The following is a 23,178-nucleotide window of genomic DNA, read 5'->3' on the forward strand; positions in this document are numbered from 1 at the left end:
ATGCTAGGTGGACCCAATCCACATTGTCCGACTCAGTCATCCCAGGTAGGATATCCATATAAGGAGAATCTTGGCCAATGTCTGTATCCTTCTTACAAGTGTAACAATATTGTAGTGGGGCCGAGTGAACTGTGGTGTTAGAGCGATGATCAATAATGTTTTTACTCCCTAAGGGGTGTACCTTACCAGTCACCAAATCCACTCTAAGGACAGAGTCTTGGAATTGCAAATAGACATGATTTTTAGACCAATCGTGAACCATTTGTGCTTCCCTCATGAATGGTCGTCCTAAAATCATTTCATATGACATAAGGTGTTTAGAGAAATCCATTACAATGAACGTATGTCGTACCTTGTGTCCTAGAACTTTGATCTTAAGATCCTTGAGCATCCCCATAGGTTTGGCTATGGTACCATTTGCCATCTTTACCACAATGTTAGTAACACTGAGGCGGGGTTTTCCCATGGATTCCCAACAATCTTTTGTAACGATGCTAACTCCCGCACCACCATCAAGAATTCCCTTTATAGTTAATCCTGTGGCAGTGATGGGTAGGGTCGCATTAGACTCGTCGCCTTCAAAATACTGCCCTAATTCGTTAATGGGTACCTCGATCACAGACTCGTGTCCATCTAAGTCAAGTGATTGCACATGATTTTCCTCATCAATCATAATCGAGTCAGGCCTATGTGGTTGCGCAAACTGCGGTAATCCCGTTCGTAGCTCTCCGTTAAGGAATGCTCGAAGTGCAAGGAATAACTCAGGATCTCCATACAGCTTTGCTATGATCGTGGTTCGGACCTCAGAAGACATGAAGTCCACTAGTTTGGAAACATTCATTGGCGTTTTGCAGGGTGTAGGTCCTTGACTAGGAACTGGTGAGGATGGAATCTCATATTCCTCAATGGGATCAGGTATTCCTTCGTTAAACATCCTTTCCAACAAGAAGGGTGTATGCTCACTTTCTGATGTCCTGTCCTCACTCCCTTCTTGGATGATACTAGATATGGCTAACGGTCTATGGTTCATGTGGGATGGATGAACTTGCGTGGGAAACACTGTGTCATGAATTTTGACGTGCATGGGTTCTGGTTCTAGTTTCCTTTGAGTCTCCTCCACTAAACCTCTTAGATGTTTCACCTGCTCAATCTCGTCTACTGGGTTTGGGTACGTCCCAATCTTCTTTTTACGATTCTTCCCTTTTTGCCCCTGCGGTTTATCTTGGGGGTCTTGGATTGGATTTGGAAACACTTGTGGTGTTTTCAGAGGCTCTTTATGGTTTTCTCTTATTCGGTTTTCATTTGGTTCCATGTTACGGTTTTCTTTGTCGGTCTTTCCCTTTGTGGTATTGGTTCTAGTCTCCATTGTCTCGACTGAATCTGAATCATCCTCGAGGTCATTCATATACACGGGGTCATCTCCTATTCCTATGTTTGTTTTGGAACTTGGCTTTGAATTTTCCGTATTCTGCGACTTCTTCCTTCGTGTCTTCTTTTTCTTTGCTTGGATAACTGACGCGGTATCTCTCTCTTCGAGGATATGTCCTGGCCCTTGAAGCATGGACCGTGTAATCGCATAAGCAGGTGCGACGGGTGGTATTGGCGATGTCACACTAGCAATTTCGACCAAATTTAGGGGTGTGATTTTAGGCGCATTTGGGTTATAGGGGCATTGGGCAATCAAGTGATCTATCCCACAACGATTACATGTGAGTATTGGCATTGCAGACGTGCTCCCTTGATTCATTTGCATCTGTGCAGCATTCTTTTGCAGCCTAATAGGGCACTCCGCTACTCGATGTGGTCCACCACACTCGTAGCATTGAAGAGGTGGCCTCCTAGCCTGGGTGTTGATATTTTGACCTCTGGATGCAAGAGCAGCAGCTTGATAAACCGGCTTGACTTGTCCCCAACAATCTTCCATGTAGTATATAGGACATTCTTCCAATGTATCAACTCCGTAGGCAATACTAGTGTCTATTTCCTCCTCACAACCATCTGCATAAGCATAAGATGGCTCGCAACCCACTTGGTTCATAGGGGCGACTCTTGGATGCGGGGGCTGCGGTCCTAGCACAGGAGGTGGTAGCGGTGTAGCTTGTACAACATTTTGAGGTCTAGGGACCATGTGTTGCGGTAGTTGCTCAACAGGTGGAGTAGGCATCAATACAGGAGCTCGAGGTGCATCCGTCCAGGCTACAGGTGGTCTATTTGCCATCATACGTTTGATCATTAAACAATCCTTAGCTTGGTGACCATACCTATCACATGCGTTGCAAGTTCCATTAAATTTTACTCTAAACGTAGGGCACTCACTAGTGCTATGTGGACCTAAGCAAATGGAACACCATTGTTGCTCCCTTCTTGGATACATGTGACTATTTTGAGGGGGTCGATTATCCTTAAGAGACTCTTGGATTGCCTTGGTGAGGTCTGTCAAGAATGTCTCAAATACCTTTGGCTCATTGGCAATGGGCTTTGCAGTCATGGGTTCATACTCAATGGCTTGTGAGCTAGTGGATCTCGTGTCAATAGACACCCTCATGCCTGCTATCATCAAGTTGTCCTCTAATTGGATTGCATTGGCAGTGACATCTTCCCAGGTTGTGATACCTCTAATCACTAGTCCATTATAGATTCCTTCATTCCTCAACCCTCGAATGAATCAATCAAGCAGTTGGTTATTGTTGAAGCGCTCATTTACAGGGCAACGAGAGTTTAAGTGCTTTAGACGACTAATGAAGTCCCTTACTGACTCTCCTTCCTTACGTTCGGCCTTCTGTAGCTGAGATGCTACACCCCAAAGCACACCTTCTCGTATGTACTCCTTTAGAAACAACCTTCGAAGGGTAGGGTAGATTGTTTTCTCGTCCACCCTTAGGGTTCTATACCAATCTCCAGCCTTCTCACTTAATGTCAAGCTTAAGGCATTGCACTTATGTAGTTCGTTGCGTTCCCCTAAGGAATCACATACTTGTTCAAACACTTCAATGTGTTTCCTAGCATCTTCGTCCCCATTGAATTTTTGCGTGAGTTTGGCAATTTGTACTGCCTTACTTCTAGGCTCTCTATCAGATGCATGACGCATATTTTCCGCGATAGATCGACCTATGGTTTGAGCAAACGCTGCCAAGTCACCTATGTGAGGAGGTAGGGCCGGTGGAGGTACTCTTGGAATCATATGTGGGAGAGGAACGGGTACCGGTCTTGGCATATGTGTAGATGATGCAGGATATGGAACATAACCGGGCATAGGTCCACTCGGATAATGGCTAGTGAGCGGCACTCGAGGAGCATAAGCAAGTGGTACAATTGGAGGTGTGGGGGCCATGTGTGCATAAGGGGCTAGAGGCACATATGGTCGAGGCCCCATATTAGGTACTACGACACTAGGTAGTGGCACTGCGCTAACCGTAGATGTCATCGGTACATTCTCTGTCAGGCTTATCCCTGGAGTGAGCACTGTGTTTTCCTTGATAGAGGGTTGAGCCAAGTTAGGGAAGCTAAAGTTTTCGCTCGGAGGCTCAGATTGCATAGAGACCCCAGGTGAAATGACGTAAGATGGGTCCATGGGGCTCATTAGAGGAGTCTCCATTTGTGATAGAGTAGGCTGTTGAGCCTTACTCGTATCCAAAAATCTCATGGGGCCAGTTGAGAGTATATTTACCCCTCGGTTTTGCCTTTCTGATTGAATAATGCCATGGATAACATTACAAATCATTTTTTGTTGATCTTCGATGCTCGTGGCACTAGAGGTGGATTGTACAATCTCTATCCATCCTACATGGTAGGCGTGGCCAGAGTGTAGATCCGTCAACACCTCAGTGTAGAGGTCGTATGTCCAATGATCATTAATGAACAATCCTTCTAGAGTCGTCGTGTTAACGGTTTCTTGTGAGGTAGAAGCAATGTTGCTCCCCATGGTTTTACTTGTCACCAACGGTACTCTAGAGGGAACTTCTGAAGGAGGCAGCTCAACAGGGCCTTCTTGGTAAGAAGTCGGCAGGATATCCACATGGACACTCTTTGGGGGTGTGGGGTCCACGTACGATGTGAAAGGAGATTCCACTTCCCCACCCCCTTCGCGTGCTTCATCTGCATCAGGTTTCGAGCGAGTAGCTCTACCTAATGTTTCCATGAAACGGCTAAACGTACTAGTACTAGGCTGTGGAGCTTCGGGAGGTGCATGGCCTTCTCTCTCAGTGTTTTGGGTAGGGTATGCTTCCATGATTTCTGAGTCGGAGGAGGAATCACTAGCGGCTATTTTAGGGTCTTGGGTGGTGCTACCTTGTGTCCCCGCTGAGGGTCTAGAGCTTATCGTGGATGGGTAATGGGTGTCCGTATGAACAGAGGCACTCTCAATATGCTCGTGTTCTAGCACCCGCCCAGAGCGTAAGTGCATGTGCTTTTGATACCCTAAGGTGTCAAAAAGCTGCTCTAGGAGGCCTTGTGACTAGTTTTTAGCGTGTTTTTTGTTTGTTTTTTTGCTAGATTTTTTTGAGCGGGTCGTGGAATGGGCCGTGTGATAGCTCAAAACGAGCGTATCGGTCAGAGGGTCGTGCCGTGCTTTACAGCCCTCCGTTTGGTCACTCTATGCCCTCGGAATCCTTAAAACTATCAATTTCCAGTAGGGAACTAGGCCCAAACTAGAAAGTCTAAGGGTGCAAGTGGGAAGAGAAAGGAGGAGAGTGGAGGACTTGTCCCACATGCTCTCATTCTCTCTTGAGGGAGTAGGGTATATATATAAGAGTGAGTCTAGTATATATCATAGAACTGAGGCCTGAGGCCTGGGCCTGGGCTTGGGCTTGGGCTTGGCCTTGGGAAAATGATCCCGATCCCGATCTATCTTTTATACAAACCAACCCGTCCGTTTTAAGAGTCACGTTTTTTATTTTCGAAAAATTTAGCCGCCCGCTCGCTCGCGTTTTTAATTTTCGCTTTTTCTTTTTTAACTATTTTTTTTTCAGAAAATTGTATTTTATTTTTTTTTTGTGCAGAAAATACAGAAATTGAAAAAACGCAGATATGCAGAAAATTGAAAAACGCAGAAATGCAGAAAATTGAAAAATTGCAGAAATTGCAGGAAAAAACGCAGAAATTGCAGAAATTGCAGAAATTGAAAACGCCGAACTTGAAAATGCAAAAATTGCAGAAATTGAAAAAACGCAGACAATAGCAGAAATTGAAACTTGACAGCAAATGCAGAAAACGCAAAAAACAGAAATCTCCACACACTCCTTCCCTGCCTTTCCTATGATAGAAATTGCACCACAAGGAAGCGTAAAGTGCTAACCGAGCTTAGTGTAGGGCATATCCCCGGCAGCGGCGCCAAAAATGTGCGCTCCTTGCCGCACTGTCAAAGCAAGGGACTTGCCAATACACCGTGTGCGAGCCACAAACGGCTCCAAGCACACAACAAGCCTAAACTAGCAAGCTCAAGAAAACAAAGGGTGTGTCACTCACCGATCTACGCTCGCCTTCGTGGTGGATTCCTCGCCGCGATGAAGAAGAAGCTGCAGTCGTGCCGCGCTCAACCGCTTCGCCGCCGTCGTGCCTTCGTAATGCTCGATCGCACACACACTCTCCCTCTCTCTCTCTCTCTCACACACACACACACACAAGGAGGTGAAGAAGAAGAAGATGGAGATGGAGATGGAGCAAGAGCACTCTTCAATTGCACAAATGAGAGAATGAGTAAAAATTAGGTTTAGTTGGCTTTTATAGGAGCTCACCCAATTCACACTTGGGTGCCCATGCTTAGCCAACTAATCCCTTGAATGTCCAAGTTAAAGTGCGCCTCTCATCGACGATCACTCTTACCCTTTTCCTATTGGTCCGACAAGCCCGGTACCTGACTCTATCGAATACATAATACACGTCCGTCGTAGGTGATGGGGTGTCCGTGTGCCGTGAGGGTTAACACTCACCGCATCACAAGTTTCCTCATCCCTCACCAACATTACTTGCTCCACAGACAGCTCATCTTGCTCCACCATCATTAACCTGGCATCATATAATTTAAGATGCAATCCATTCACCCTTGACTTATGTAAAATCCTGTCCAGGTTAGACAACTGATATGTACCATTCAAAAGACACTCGACCACCTTAAAAGGGCCTTCCCACTTAATTTGAAACTTCTTTTGGAAGGTGTTGTCCAACTTACTATTGTAGCGCAAAACCAAGTCATGCTTCTTGATACCCTTACTTTTGACCTTTTCATTTATCTTTGCCAAAGCCTTATCCTGCATCTGCCCATAATGTTCCAATGAACTCATCCTATCCAGCTAAACCTCTTGTAATTGTAAGAGCCTCTCTTTGAATGCATCATTAGGCTACCCAAGCAACTTTTCTAACATCTTGACTGCAGACAACTCTACTTCCACAAGGAATAGTGCTTCCTTTCCATATACCAAATGAAATGGAGTAAACCGTGTACCTATTTTCACCGAAGTACGGTAAGCCCATAATCCACTAGGAAATTCCAAATCCCAATTCTTTCCTTGGTGCTCTATCACTTTCGAAATAATTTGTACCAACTCACCATTGAATCTTTCATTTAAGCCATTGCACTGTGGGTAATAATGAGTGGTATGATGGTGCCTAATCTTCAAGTCCAGCAGTTTAGCTCAAAATCCTGGCCCCTTATTCGAAAGTAGCTCTAGTGGCACCCCAAACTTGCGACATATTTCATCATACACAAATTTTTCCACATCCTTTGCAATGATCTGTTTTACTGCTATAGCCTCTGCCCATCTAGAGAGATAGTCCACTGCAATCAAAATATAGGTTTTGCTCCTGCTTGTGATAGGTAATGGACCTATTGAATCAATCCCCCACTTTTCAAACACATCAAACGCCATAATGGTTTTTCGTAGCTCTGGCTTCAACATTCTCTTCCCAAATGCTTGACACCTATTGCAAGACCTACACCAATGATGAACATCCTTGTGCAAAGTAGGCCATACATATTCCTCTTGCAAGATCTTATGCAAGGTGATCTTTAGAGAAAAATGTCCGCCACATGCGCCTTCATGATTCTCTTCCAACACTTTGTAAAGCTCCTCCCGCCAAGGTACACGTCTCAACACGAGATCATCCCCTTTCATGTACAAGAAATCACCAATCAATTTGTAATTGGATGCTCTATGCACAAAACTATACTTCTTAGACTTTTGAATGTCCTTCGGAATGATTCCTATTAGCAAAAACTCTTCTTCTTGAGCCAAAAATTCCCAACCATGATAAAGAGGTAAATTGGTCCTTAACACAAATCACTCCCCAATCATGCTTTGAGCTGCTTCATGTGCCTCTCCATTTAGAGAACGTTCAATGTGTCTGATGCTCCATGCTTCAAACTTTTTTAACAGGCCTTTAATTCTGAAACACATTTCTTTCAATGAGGTGTTCTTGCTCTTCCACACACCCAGCACTTGTTTCACAACTAACAAGTCATCACCTTTTATGCTCAGTCTTCTAATCCCATGCTTCAAACAAATGTGTAATCCGGCTTCCAACGTAGCATATTCAGCCTCCTTGTTACTATGCGCATCCAATTTGAACCCTCTCTTACATACTAGCTTCCCCTCTCGATCGTAGAGTGCTATACCCCTTCAAGCTGCATCATGGATCTTCATGTATGAGCCATCAAAGAAAAAAACATGTGCATTGCTAATCTGTGGCACTTCTTCGACTACCTTCCTCACCGCCTCTTCCTTAACAATAAGGGGATTCTCTTTGTAGGTCAACAAATCGGCTAGGGTAGCTCTTGGACTGTCTTTCACTAGAAAAGAGAACTCAAACTCTTGAAGCTCAATTACCCATTTCTTGACCACATTTGACATGCTAGTGCCATTAATTAACTGTGGCAAAAAGGCGTAACTCTTCAAGAAAACAAAAGTTCATGGTAGCAAGTAATGACGAAATTGTCAACAAGCAAATATTACACTGGCCATCACTAGCTCTACTTCGGACAATTTTCTTTATGCTACCAACTTCACTCGGCTTGTACAATACACTGGCCTCATATAATTTTTGCCCTTCCCCTTTTGCAATAGCATGGCTCCAATGACTCATGGATTTCTTTGTCCACCATAAGAAATAAAACATCAACATCCTCCTCACTGATGGTAGTACTATCACTGTCCTCCTCAGTCACTGTGGAATAGTCTTCATCACTAGACTCGTCCTCAACTTCATAAAGCTCTTCCAATACTTTCCTTGTGTCCATATTATATAGCTTCGTGGCACCTGTCTTTCCATAGAGGCTAATCGTACCACGTCTCCAATCTTGAACAGCTCCCACTACACGTAACCATGGTCTGCCCAGTATAATAGGATATGCTCACAATCCCGCTGGCATCACATGAAAATCAACCACTGCCTTTGCATCATATGCCTCCACTTCTAAGCTCTTTACAACACCCAAACATTTTACTTTCTGATGGTTTGCCAATCTGATCCGAAAGCCTAACACCCCAGTCACTATAAGACCCATCTTCTCAACGCATGAGTGTGTTATGACACATATTTGGGCTCCACCATCCACATAACCTTGTCCCAGATTTTTTCTTTTGTGCCACACATCTACTATTGGGCAAATGTTTGGTGGCTCGTCCATTGCCAACACCCTCATTGAACCTCTCTCTGGCTCTTTCTCCATTGGGTTAACCATCCTCTTCCATTGTCTCTTTAGCTTAGGCACCATATCTTAAGGTGCCCAGAAGTAACATCCATTAGGAGATTTCGGAGGTCTTTTGGAGGGTCTTTTGGTAGAGAGAGGAAAATAAGCTCCTCCAATGAGAGAAGAGCCTACGTTACGTAGAAAAATAGATTGATATTAACAAAAATATAAAAGGTGTCCCTCTCCTCATTTAATAATCTAGTGATCCTTGAAGACGAGCACTCTCTTTTATTTAATGCGAGCACCTTTTTCAGAAGGTAGATGCGGTGCATTTGATACGGGATACGTCATCACTAGAACTCAAAAAGTCACAAAACTATCAAGTGGTGGAAGATTTTGAAACTTTTGATACTGCCAATGCGTCCGGAACACACATATCTCCTAGAAATGAATGTCCAATTGCCTCGCTTAAACATCCAAAGAGGCCAAAAATGTCAAACACCCCTAAAAGAACATTTTACTAACGGCGCGCGTGCGGGCATTTCAAAATTTTGGAATGCCTCCTCGCGCGCCGTTAGTAAAAAGGCCATTTTCCCTCTTTTTAGGGAGCTTTTTTAGAGGAAAATGTCCAAAAACCTCTAAAAAGGGCCTTTTTGGAAAGATAAGTGTCCAAAAATCACTAAAAAGAGCTTTGTACTAACGGCGCGCGAGGGGGCATTCCAAAATTTTGGAATGCCTCCTCGCTCGCCGTTAGTAAAAAGGCCCTTTTTTTCTTTTTTTAGGGATCTTTTTGAGAGGAAAATGTCCAAAAACCTCTAAAAAGGGGCTTTTTGGAAAGATAAGTGTCCAAAAATCACTAAAAGAAGCTTTGTACTAACGGCGCGCGAGGGGGCATTCCAAAATTTTGGAATGCCTCCTCGCGCGCCGTTAGTAAAAAGGCCCTTTTTTCTTTTTTTTAGGGAGCTTTTTGAGAGGAAAATGTCCAAAAACCTCTAAAAAGGGGCTTTTTGGAAAGATAAGTGTCCAAAACCCCCCAAAAATGGGCTTTGTACTAACGGCGCGCAGAGGGGCATTCTAAAATTTTAGAATGCCTCCTCGCGCGCCTTTAGTAAAAAGCCCATTTTTGGGGGTTTTTTGACATTTTTTGCCTCTCCGGATGTCGGAATGAGACAAGTAGACATTCGTTTTTAAGGTATTTTGGCGTTCCGGATGCATTGATGGTGTCAAAATCCTCAAAATCTATCACTATTTTACAGTTTGTGACTTTTCAACTTTCAGTGATGACGTAAGCTGCATTGAATGCGCCGCACCTGCCTCTTGAAAAAGACGCTCGCATTAAATAAAAAAGTGACCGTTTTCAAGGACGATTGGGAATATAAATCTTACTTTTCAGAGTGTCTGGTTGTCCTTTTGGACGTACTCACAAGGTGCAAGTGCATTTTAAAAAAAGTTTCTAGAGAGAGAAATACAATTTCTTACAAGGCCCTCCAAATGACCTCCAAAATTTTCTAATGGGCTTTCCTGCTCGCCAGATCCTCCTTCAAACCATAGCTTAATTGCCCATCCCCTAGTGGAAAATCTGAAACATGAATCTTGCAACAAGTCCTTTTCCTCTTGGCCTTGACATGCTCGCCTTCATGGCTCTTTCCCTTCTTCTTACTAGGACCTGGGGCACTTCTTCCTTCCTTGTCCTCTATGCCCAATAGGCATCACTAATGTATCCTCCAGCTTTGCTGCCTTCTCCAAGGTGACCACACTTATCACTTTTGTCTTTTCAGTTTCCTCTTGGGTTAATCCAGTGGTTCCTTCTTCTCCCTTAATTTCGATGCCATAATCATTTGACCTAGTTAGCACATGTCTTGGAAATGGATACATGTCTCCCCCCATCCTTGGTGGCCTATCACATTGCGGGCTGATGTGTCCCAACTCTCCACAATTATAACATGTGGACGTTTGCCTCTAGACTCTACCATTGCTTTGTCCAACACCATTCCTGGGTCTTTCTTCACCTCTTGGCTGATTTGCAAACCTCCCTCGACCTTGATTATTTCCCACATTACCTAGCATGTTTAGGATGAGATTATTCATTAAATCTACCACTTGCCTCATGTCTTGCCTTAGCCCATCATCTTGCACTGCTGTAGTGACCACTGCTCACATAACTTGAGGAGTAATAGAAAACACTGGTTCATGATGAACCCCTGGCATGTGACCTTGTAAAGAATCCATAGGCTGAAACTTAGGCCTCCTTGGCGAAGACTCCACCCCTAGCTGGCTCATTTTCCTCAGCTTCCACTCTTTGTTCCTTGCCAACTCCAATGCATCTTCATATGTTCTAGGCTTCTTTAGCTCCACTCTCCAACATATATTCTCCCAAAGACCAGCCAAGAATCTGTCCTTCTTCATCATGTCAGGTGGGGGTACTTGTGGTTCTAAGGCCTTGCACATCCGCTTCCATGCCAATGAAAACTTACGTATGTACGCATCTACTGGCTCACCTTCGCTTTGCACCAAACCCTGTACTTCTTGCCACACTTTGGCAGGATCTTCTATATTCACAAACTCCACTTCCAATCCATGCCTTAGATTGTCCCAACTCAATCTTACAGGTGGATTAGCCACACGCAAATCCTCTTCAAATGCTTTGGACCAAACTCGTGAATCACTCTTCAAACAAATCTGGAGAAGACGTAACATCTGCACCGAGTCATGACTCTGGTTGCTAATGCAGGCAACCTCTATCTTTTCCAAAAAGTCTTCCACATCTTCATAACTTCTTCCATGAAATTCCGGATAAGAGAAAGCCATGGCTACCCAAGTTTCGATGCCTCAAGAACCCCTTTGAACACACGTGCAAGAACCCAAAACTTTTGACTGACTCAATTTCTAGAAACTTCAATGGAGATTGTCTTTAGATAAGGACAAACACATGCACATCAAATGAGTTTTCATAGTTAATCATTGGAATTACAACAGGCAAAGGGCACTCCAGTATCTCTCTTAATCTTCTTGGCCCGAACATAAAGACTATGCACTGCTGGAAAAAACTCTTCCTGGACACATGAACATTTATTTGGATTCTTTGTGATCATCCATTAAAGCCAACCTTGTAGCTCCCAAGAAAGCACACCTTACTTATCCTCTGATTTTCCCAGAATTTCAGCAGCATAACAGCATAAATGGCTCAGAAGACCAAAAAACCAACCATCACAACTTGGAAAAATTTTGGCAGAGTTTTCTCAGAAGTAGAGCAGTAAGAACCCAAAATATAGATTGTATATGTATGCATAACCTGCCAACAATAGAACCTGAGCATCAAGTAGGAATCACTAGTACATAGCCTATGGTGAGGTCACAAAAAGGGTGCTCCAGCCACCTGTATCATCGAAAGGATCTCACATTTGATAATCCCCCAACTCAATAAAACCTCACGCTATCGACCCTCTCACGAAAGCTTATGCAAATCTTATATAGTCAAGTCTCAGAAATGACTATCTTCCAGACCAAGTCTCAGAAATGGCTAGGACTGCCAAATAAAACCAATTATGGCTCCACAAAGGCGTACAATGGTAGTATCCACAAGTAACATACAATACCAGACAATGCGCTGAAGTAGGTGCCAAATGATGCATACTCACAGCAACTACAAGTGACTTCCATTGTTAGTGTATCACTCTACTCGAGCTACCTGTACCTATGTGAGTCACCTGTACCTATATCTGTCCCTGTAACCTGTAACTTATAATCTGCAACCTGTAATCCCAAATCTCGAAGCTTGAAGCTCGAAGCAGAAGGTACTCACGGAAGATCCTATGTGGAGGCGCCAAAAGAATGTGAGCGGGATGGAAACACACACAATGCCTCTATAATGAATCGACACACACTCTTGGGATGATACACACACACACACTATGGCGCACCACTTGGCTTACCCAACCCACCTGGCCGAGATAGGGAACACACTGATGGAGCGACAGGAGAGAGACTATTCATTTGCCCACTTTACACAGAGAGACACATACACACACACACACACACACACGAAAAAAACTCAGCTAAAAAGAGGAGAAATTTTTATATTTAGATACAATTGAGCTTGGGCCAACACCAATGGGGCAAATAGCTCACACGATATAGGTAAAATACGCCAGACTCAATCACAAATTGGAGCAGAAGCTTCGCTCATAGGAGAAACTTACACAGCCAAAACAACAAAAAAATTGTGACGAATTTGACAAAATGAAAATTTTCATCGTGTCTGGAACGGCCCAAAACCCCAGTCTACAATGTCAAAGTGCTCAAATCCAACCTCGGATGAGCAATTTACGGCCAAAACAGGCTCCAAAATTAGCAAAAACTCACTTGCGGCTGTTCTTCCTCTTCTCTCCACATTTGTTTTGGTCTTCTCTCCAGTTTTTCAGTTCCCACACTTAGCTTTATTACTTGGGCACCTTTGGCCTATTAGTTGATCTCAAACGGACCCCGAACAGGCCAAAAAGTGACGTCGCAGTGCATAGTTGTCACCCTCCTGTCTCCATCCCCACACCTGACACTCAACTTTTTCCAATAATGCATCCCGCAATCACGTGAAGTGGACCCCAAATACAATTCTCATGATGACCTTTTTGCATAATTATCACAAGAAAACACCCACGTTGTGTCCGTACTTATCCACGTGTAAATATTGACCCCATTCGACCTCCTAATGCCACTAGATGCCATCTGACACGCTTGCTTACCTCATGTTGTCAGCCCATGGATAGCTTCCTCGAGAATTTTTACGCGATACCAACTCCTCATTATTATAGAAAAAACACATTGGTACTGGTGATAGTGAAAATCGATGCATTATGTACATGTTGTCCTACCTGTACACATGTGGGCCCCATGCAATCACCTGGCTCTGGAAAATGGGCAATCCTTTATTTTATGCACTGTGCATGTGTATATACATATACACAATTCCTTGCTCCAAAAACCTCCTAACAGCGTCATGAAGTACTTGAGACTTTGATGGTCTGTTCGTAAAATGAATGGAGTCCTCAATAAATAGTGCTTTCATGTGTCTAGGGCATGTAGAACAGCTAAAAGCTCTTTCTCATAAATACCCAAGACCTGTTCATCCATATTGAGCCTTCGGCTCTCATATGCTATGGCATGCCCTTCTTGAAGCAAGACTGCTCCAAGGCAATCACCACAATCATCACATTGGACCTCAAATGGCTTTGAGAGATCCGGAAGCATAAGGACTGGTTGAGAGGTAAGCTTCTCTTTTAGCTTGTCAAAAAATTTTTGCTCTTTAGCAGTCCATGAATACTTAACGTTCTTCTTCGTTAAGTCATGTAATGGTCCTGCTATTTGAGAAAATTTTGCTATGAAGCGTCTATAGTATGCACACATACCAATAAAGCTTCTTAGCTCATGTAGATTCCTGGGATTAGGCCATGCTTTTATTACCTCTAACTTCAATGGATCCATACGAATACCATCTTGAGAGATAATATGACCTAAGTATTGAATCTCTTGAAGGAAGAATTTGCTTTTCTTTTGGTTGAGAAAAAGCTTGTTCTCCCTCAATGCTTGAAAAGTCACTTGGAGATGTTGCTTGTGTTCCTCCAAGGACTTGGAGTAGATGATGATATCATCAAAGAACACTCCAGTGAACTTGCGGTAGGGTCTAAATATTTTCTCCATTAAACGATTGAATGTGGCAGGTGCATTGGTCAAGCCAAAAGGCATGACTAGATATTCATAAAGACCAAACGTTGTATGAAACGCGGTCTTTAGGATATCTTCCTCGACTATCCTTATTTGATGATAGCCACTTTTAAGGTCAATCCTACTGAAGTAGATAGAGCCTTGTAGCTTATCAAATAGATCTTCTACCCGAGGTACGGGAAATATTTTTTTGATAGTGATATGGTTTAGTGCGTGATAGTCCACACACATGCGGTATGTACCATCTTTCTTTTGCACTAAAAGGGCTGGAGAACAAAAGGGAGAGGAGCTAGGTCTCACCATCCCTTTGTCTACCAATTCTTGTACTTGCCTCATAATCTCCTCTTGTTGAGCTTGGGAAACTCGATAAGGAGGCTTGTTAGCATTAGGAGAAATATGAACCTTGCATGGGCATTGTAAGGAATCCTAATTTTTAGGGATTAAAGCTAATGTTGTGTAGGGTTAAGGGGACAAGGGCATTCAAGAAGCTAGTTTTGAGTAGACTTTTCTAGCTTTTTTTTAGACACATGTAGGATGTGGACCTAAGAGGTCACTTTCTCTCTCTAGCTTTTGGAAAGTGAAGGGAGTAAAGGGGTGTGGCCACATCAGCAAAAACGTGGGTCACTAAGAGCCAAAATTTGAATTTTTTTCAAAAAAGTTATTTTTACTTATTTTTGACTTAAAATTCCCTCCCAAAATATATACACATCAAAAAATCATTTTTTGACATTTTTTTAAACCTACAAACACTAAAAGTCCACTTTTTCAAAAAAAAAAACCTTTGTTCTCTCCTCCTCCTTTCTCCTCTCTCCCTCTCCTCTCCCTCCCTACCCCCTTCTCTCCTCCTCCTCCCCTCTCTCTCCCTCTCCCCCCTCTGCCCCCTTCTCTCCTCCCATGTTCCTCTCCTCTCCTCTCCCTCCCTACCCCCTTCTCTCCTCCTCCTCCCCTCTCTCCCTCTCCCCCTCTGCCCCCTTCTCTCCTCCCATGTTCCTCCCTCTCCCTCCCCCCTCTTTCTTTTCATTCTTTGCTTCCTCACGCAACAACTGCCATGGTGCTCACGGACATCACAAATCGTATCCCTCCACCACCATGTACTCCGCACAACAAAAGTGTACATATTGCTTGTCCGCAGTGTTTGCACCGAAGGCCGCACGTGAGGGTGAGCAGAGGTCATCCCAAGATCGTCATATTGTCGGTGAGACGAATGTGTATGGTTCTTCAATATCTTGGGAGGGGAGAAGTAGGCTTGTTAGGCTATTGCAATTGGTTGTGTATGGGTGAAGGTGCTTCTTTGCATTCGTGGATGCACGAATGTCAAGCTCTTCAGCTCAAAATAGTGGCATTACAAGAAATAGTGGGTGCAGGTTAGAGAGGTCAAGTGTCACCACTTTTCCTCTAAAACAGCCTTCTTTGTTACATCTTGCAGGTAGGTGCTTCAAATCCATCCTTATTAGAGGTGGGTAATCTCATCCTAATGCAAGAATGGCTCAAGGAACTAGCATAACATGAAGCTTTTACGGTGGCACAAAGCTCTCCTTAAGCAATGTGGCTCCCACTACACCAAAAATCACTATGCTAACATGGAGAGATCCCTAGTAGGACAATACAACAACTTTTCATCAGCAGCACACCCTTTCCTAACATGAGGGCACCCCCACCAGAGATATTTTTATATGATAGGTCACCCCATGAGCATACCATGTCATGGAATGGATGTAAGAACTATGATTGCACTACCCCTTGGAAGTTGTTCACGAATGTATGTTTATCAAAGTTAATGAGAAGAAGTTTGGACTTTTTTGTTTGTTGATGTATAAGAGCACTCTTGGTCTACCATATTTTAGATTGTTTGATAAGTTAAATAAGATTTGTAGTCATTTAAAGTATCTTTTTTTTTTGTAAGATTTTACATGAGAAGACATGATAAAGTACAAGAGATCTTGACAGAATAAACCTCGATGAGATTCCCACCATGCACTTGTGACACCATACCTCTCCTTGAACCCTTTGACTTCTATCATTGTGGGGAGTCCAATGGGGGGCTATTTTCAAATTTTTAGCATAACTTTTTTTTGAAGGAAATTTTGGTTATTCTAAAATTTATACACAGTCTAGGAGTTCATTCTGATTGTTTTTCTTCAGTTTCAAATTTTGACCGAGTACACTCCTTGGAAGCCACTTTTGAAGGTGTTAGGGTGAGATTTTGGGAAAGTTTTGTATGTAGGAAATACAGTCCTTAACACAATAAAAAACAATGATTCTTTGAGTATTTTCAGATTCCATGGTTTTAATGCTCGTTGGAGCCCGTAGATTAAGAAAAAAGTAAAAAATGTATGTTTTACATCATTTTTAAATAAATTGTCAACTTGCACATTGATTTTTGGAGAATGCGAGCAAGATATGATTTTTTCTCATCACATGATGATCGAAGAACGCGATGAGATGAACAAATTCATGTGAGACAAGCCCAGACAGATTCGGAGCCGATTGAAATCTAGAAGCTGTTGAAAACAACCAAAAAGTTCAACACTTTAAAATAATTAAAAAAAAAAACTTAACACTTGAATCATGGCCATGCATCAAAAATATGCTCACACAGTGAAGGAGGTGCTTCAAAGCTATGGAAATCAGTATAAAATGCAAGCAATAGCGTTGGAGGCTATTCAAGAAGTTGTAGAGGCTCACATCATTTCAGATCACTTTGCAATGACAAAATGATTAAGAGTTGTGTCTACTGTCTCCATAGTGATTTGGCTTTTCTGTTTATCCATGTGTTTTAAGTTAAGTGGTTTTGGCCATGAAGAGTAAAATTTAAATCAAATATTAACATTTTTGCCATCCTAAGGGGCAAACAAAGCTAGAAAATGCAAAAAAAAGGGTGGCCACAAGGGCGCGCAGATGGCCCATCCAGCAGTTTTGGATGGCTCATCTGCGCGCCCTTGTGGCCACCCTTTTTTTTGCATTTTCTAGCTTTGTTTGCCCCTTAGGATAGCAAAAATGTTAATAGCTGATGAAACCAGATGTTTATGTAGCATGAGACTAGATTTTTATATTGTCCAATGTGATTTGGTCTTTTGGTGTAGGGAACTAGTAAGTTGAGTTGAAGGAAGGCATAATGTGCTTGAAAAGTTAAATTTTACATTCATCTCACCTTTTCCAAGGTCCTGGAGTGCAACAATAGCCTAATTATGCAAAAAAAAGGGTGGCCACAAGGGCGCGCAGATGGCCCATCCAACAGTTTTGGATGGCTCACCTGCGCGCCCTTGTGGCCACCCTTTTTTTTGCATTATATGGCCTTGTCTGCCCCTTATAATAGCAAGAATGTTAATATTTGATGAAACCACATGTTTATGCAGCATGAGACTAGATTTTTATACTGTCCAATGTGATTTGCCCTTTTGGTGCAGGGAACTAGTAAGTTGAGTTGAAGGAAGACATAATGTGCTTGAAAAGTTCAATTTTAGGTTCATCTCATCTTTTCCACGTTTCTGGAGTGCAGCAATAGCCTAATTATGCAAAAAAAGGGTAGCCACAAGGGCCCACATATGGCCCATCCAGCAGTTTTGGATGGCTCACTACGCGCGCTTGTGGCCACCCCTTTTTTTGCATTATATGGCCTTGTCTGCACCCCAAGATACCAAATTTTTTTTAGATTAAGTGAAAGAAAATCTTTATGCAACATGACAGTACAAATTCCACTTCTTTTCACTCAGATGTAATTAGAGCTCCCCCCCCCCCCCCCCCCCCCCCCTCCCCCCCTTTCTTTGTGTTCAAAGGTCCGGAGCATTCACTATGTAAAATTTTCCTATATCACGTGCGTTCACTAGAATGGATTAAAAGTACCCCTTATAGGCCTTATCTACACATGTTTCTGCAACTTTACAAGAATATAAAATCCCTTCTGTTGAACACATGTGCTATGTTACATATACTTTAGTGAACTCCCCATGTCAACGGCCTCACAAATCGTGTGCACTAAACATTAAACACTAGAAATCGACCAAACAAGGAGCCAATTTTTACTTCTTTGTGTCCACCTAGTGTTCTTGTGAAACATTGCTAATGATATATATTCAACATCCCCAAATGAGGACATCTTGACAAAGTTTATGATCCACTTTAATAAGAATAACCATTAATGATTAAACTGAAATCAAAATATTGCTTGAATTTCTTCAAGGTAGAGTGATTAAGACTTGCGACTTGAATCATCGTACAGGCAAATCAAAATATCCATAAAAGTAAACAATATTTCTCAGATCTGTATGAAACTTCAGTAATCTAAATTAAATTCTCTCACTCAATGCGACACCATTTAACAAAAAAACATATTTATATTGCATTTATAGAGGAATCCAGCCTCATGAAAAATAATTACAAATGGAGACAATGTTGTTGCTGTTAGGCTTATCTTACAAGTATTTGTCTTCCTCATCTAGAGATTCATATACACTTGAGTATTTGTGTGTCTATGACACTAGGGAAGATAGTAGTACTATATGGATGGCTTCTATGAGAGCTCCTAGAGAGTCCCTATTGGTTCAAGATTCTAAAAAACACCTACTATTCTTATCAAAATCTTTTAACATGGTAGTGAAAGGTTCCTCAAGGAACAAAAATAGAGTGATTTCCAAGTTTGCTACAAGGGTAGTTTTCTTACCATTCTATCTTTATGTTGGAGATGAACCCTTGCAATGCCCATGCGATATTCACACCTCCTAGTGTTGTGGTATGCAACTCATGTGAGCTCATACTTTTGTCACCTTCGGGAGTAGAGGTTTCCATGTAGTGTGAGTGAATGAAAGTAGAAGGAGTAGAATCTTCTTTCATGTTGTAATGGAGATGAGAGAAGGGAGAGGAGCTAGCTTGGTGTGAAACTATGTGGTGGGTAAGGGGAAGAGATGGAGGAGGAGCTTGCTTGGTGCTACAATGGAGGTGGGAGAAAGCTAGCAGAGAGATAATGATAGACTATAGGGGGTGCATGTGGTTGTTGCAGCAATGGAGAGCTTGGGAAAAGGTTTGTAGAGAGAGAAAAACACTTTTTAGCTATAGAATAGGTTTGGAAAGACTTTGGAGGGTGAAAATGATGTTTTGATTTGTTTTTAAAAAAAATCAATTTTTTGGATTTTTTAGTGCACGTTTTTAACTTTTGAAGGTCAAAAATACTTTTTTGACCATGAAATAGGTTTGGGGACCTTTTAAGGAGGGAAAACTTGAAATTTGAAATTTTTTGAAAATTTGAAATTTTTGAAATTTTTTGTGTATTTTTAAATCCGGGCCAAAAAGTGGGGGAAAAGAGGTCAAAGTGGTCCCCCCCCCCCCCCCCTCTTTCCCCTAGCCACCTCCCTTACCTTCTCACTAAGTAAGAGACAATTAAGAGGTGTAAGGCTACCTTGTCCCCCTACTTTTTTGAGGGTATAGAGTGTGTCCACCACCCTCTTCCTATTGGCTGACCTTTAATTAACCTTAATCCCAAAGGGCCCCTAGAGGGTTCATATTTTTCCTAATGGGTGGTGAGCGTCCTGATAGGAGCTCAATTCGATGGTCATCATCCCCTCGTTTTGGAGGCAAGTACTTAGGGATATCATCGATGAACACATCTTGGAATCCTTTTAGAAAGTTAGACAAGTCTAACTCTTCTTGATTCCTACCATTTTCACTTGATAAACCATTAGCGTCATTAGTGGATTCTTTGACAAAAATCATGTATGCAGAAATCGAGTTGTTCATTGACTTATCAAAAGTTGGTGGATTTACAAGTGGTATAGTACGACCAGATTCATTAGCATCTATATACATGTTCTTTCCCCTGTAGGTGAAGTAGATTCTCCTTTCAGGGAACTTCATGTTGGCAGCCATGCAATCAAACCATGGCACCCCTAGGATAGCATCCTCATGTTGGAGAGGAGAGATGAAAAATTCTTCTTTGTCGACATAGCTTTGGACATGAAGCCTCAACTTCACAATCAAGGGAGTAACGGAGGCTTGCTGTCCCTTGAAAGCTACATCAGCCATTACAATATCTCCCATCTCGAAATCTTGAACGCCCAACTTGGTGACCAACTCCGTTGATATGAAGTTGAGAATAGATCCAGGGTCAAACAAGATGAAGGCATCATGCTCCCTTACCTTTCCCCAAGTATAGGAGAGAGGTGATCCTTTGCAATGAGCATCCTATTTTGGAGCTTCAATAGTGGAATCTCTAGGAGTCTCATTGTGAGCATTTCTTTTGGGCAAGAACGATAACCATGTCCTTGCTCCACAATTAAAACATGTGTGATCCTTGCGAAAAGTTTCAAGCTCTTCTGGAGAGAGTTTATTTTTACCTTTCTAAACTCCTTTCTCCTTGGACCGAATATTGTTGGTGTTGTTGTTGGAATGGCCTTGGGAAGAATGTTGGGCATTAATTTTTCCCTTTGCATCACTTTTGTCTTTAATTTCCATGGACTTGACATTCCGTCTAGCCCCTTGTTGGAAATTGATGCACGAAGCAACCATGCTATGGTGGATTACTTCGGTGATAGAACTAGGCCATTGAGAGTTGACATACTCGGCCATCTCTTCAAGTAATCCCGCACAGAATTGTTGCTTTTGCTCGGCAAAGTCTATCTTTTGAAAGACAGTAGCCTTGAGATGTAAATCCCAAAACTTGTCCACATATTTGTGCATAGACTCATGAGAGAGAAGCCTCAAACTCCGCCATTCGGTGAGCACTTTGTCCTTTGCATCACTTGCAAGGAATTTCTTCATGATGGAAACTCGTAGATTTGTCCATGTCTTTGGGGCTTCGCCGTTGCCACGAAGGCTACCCCACCATTGACGAGCCGATTTTTGGAAGTGCATAGCTACATGGCGTAGCTTGGAGGACTCCCTGAAGCCCTCCTTTCCAAAGGCCACATCAAATTGTTGGATGAAGGCCAATACTTTGTCGGTAGACCAAAGGTGCCATCATAGGTGAGAAAAGAGATACTCTCTCCTCCCTATTTGAACTTCTTTAGCTTTTGTGACCTTCGCCATGCAGGGTAAGATTTGTGACGTCCTCCCCTCTTGTATTCTCTAGGAGAATAGCCAAAGCTTTCATCGGTAGAGGAGGAAGGTGAATAAGAAGGAGAAAAGGGTGACCTCTTTCTTGCCCTTTTCTTCCTTTGTTTCCTCTCTTCCCTTTTGGAGTGACAAGGAGAAGGACTATGGGTTAACCATTTCCTCTTGGGAGGAAATGGTGATCGTTTAGTCCGCCTTCTTTGTGGAGCCACATCTTTGGAGGAACATAGGGGTTCATTACTTTCTTGATCTTTGGATTCCTCCTCTCGTATGGGAGAGAGTCTTCTTTTGGGGATCTCATCAAGAGGCCTCATAATCTCTCTCTCCTCTTGAAGAGGAAAGGAAATGCCATAAGCACAAAGTTGTTGAGTAACTTCGGCTTGCAAAGCGCGGTTGCCCATAGCTTGTTGCAACCTAGTAACAAGATAATTAACAAACATGGGGCCATCATCATTAGCACCTTCATGTACAAAATCAAAGTTGTCAATGTTCATTCTACTCTCTTGGTTATTGTCAGCCATGTTAATTTAACTTATGTGTTTACTTAGTGTATGCTTTGGCAATTCAAAACCCTAGTTGCTACTCTTCTTAGCCTTTGAAAATAGGCACTTAAGTATCTACACCCACGGTTCGAATTGGTTAATTATAGAGAGTAGTGGAGTGGGTCTAACATAGCGAAGTTGCCAAGGGATAGCTCCTTTCGGACTTCTTATGGCTCAATAATGGTAAAGCCGTAGGCAAGTCTAAGAAGAATCCATTATTAAGACCAAAGCTCCCGAGGTGTGCACCATATCACACATAGTGGGCTCAACAAAATCGATAATAGATCCCGTTCCCACTTACTCTAATATAATTAACAAAATCAAACATTAATAGGCTACTTAAGGACCTCTCTTCTTAAGCAAGAAAGAGAAACCAAATGCTCTGATACCAATGTAATGCAAATGGCCTATGAACTTTAAGAATAGCGTAATTAAGAGAATTAGAGTGAGCATTTTTGTGAAATTACTTCGAGAACTTGGAGGGTGAACTTAATTGATGGTAGCAACATAAAAATAGTACTTAATTAACTTGGCATGAACAATACTTTTGCAAGAGAGAGAATATTAGAGAACATGACAATAGCTGAGGACCGGATTTACTTGGAGCCGGTCCCCCCTCCAAAAGGCGTTTGTATTATAGATTCTCCCATCAAGAGAGACTTTGTTTACAATACAATCTTTGTGTTCTTTGTGACCTTGGTGATGCTATGAAGATGGAAATCTTCATGCATCACAAGCTTAACATAAACTTTGCAAAAAGCATTAACTATCCCAAGTCTCAATCCCAGGGCCTCAAATACCTTCGAAGGTGGAGAGAGCTAGTGGGGAATGAGGGTAGGGAAGAGGAAGAAGAAACATTCCATATGAGAAAGAAATAGTTCCTCACCTATCATAACTCTTCTTGCTTAGCATAGCATAATAGCATAGTAATGAAGATGAAGAAGATGGCAAGCTTAATCATTGAAGCATGGCTCTTGTTTGGATTTGCATTCCATAGCCAAGAGTGTTGGTGTAGTCTCTTCACTTGTCAACAAACTTGGAGAAGGAGATGGAGCTCTTGCATTTTGAAATCCACACAATGAGAGAATGTGTGTATGTGTGTGTATTGAAGAGTATACCCCCCCCTTGCCCTCATGCTTGGTCCACACTCCTCTCTCTCTCTCGTATTATTTTATTATTTCCTTTGGACATGTGTCCTCTGTTTCCTCTTTGAGAGAAAGAACTTATTTATTTATTTTTATGTATCTAAATTCT

The sequence above is a fragment of the Adiantum capillus-veneris genome, chromosome 25 (assembly GCF_014529385.1).
Source record: "Adiantum capillus-veneris isolate H3 chromosome 25, ASM1452938v2, whole genome shotgun sequence".
In the NCBI taxonomy this organism is placed as follows: domain Eukaryota; kingdom Viridiplantae; phylum Streptophyta; class Polypodiopsida; order Polypodiales; family Pteridaceae; genus Adiantum; species Adiantum capillus-veneris.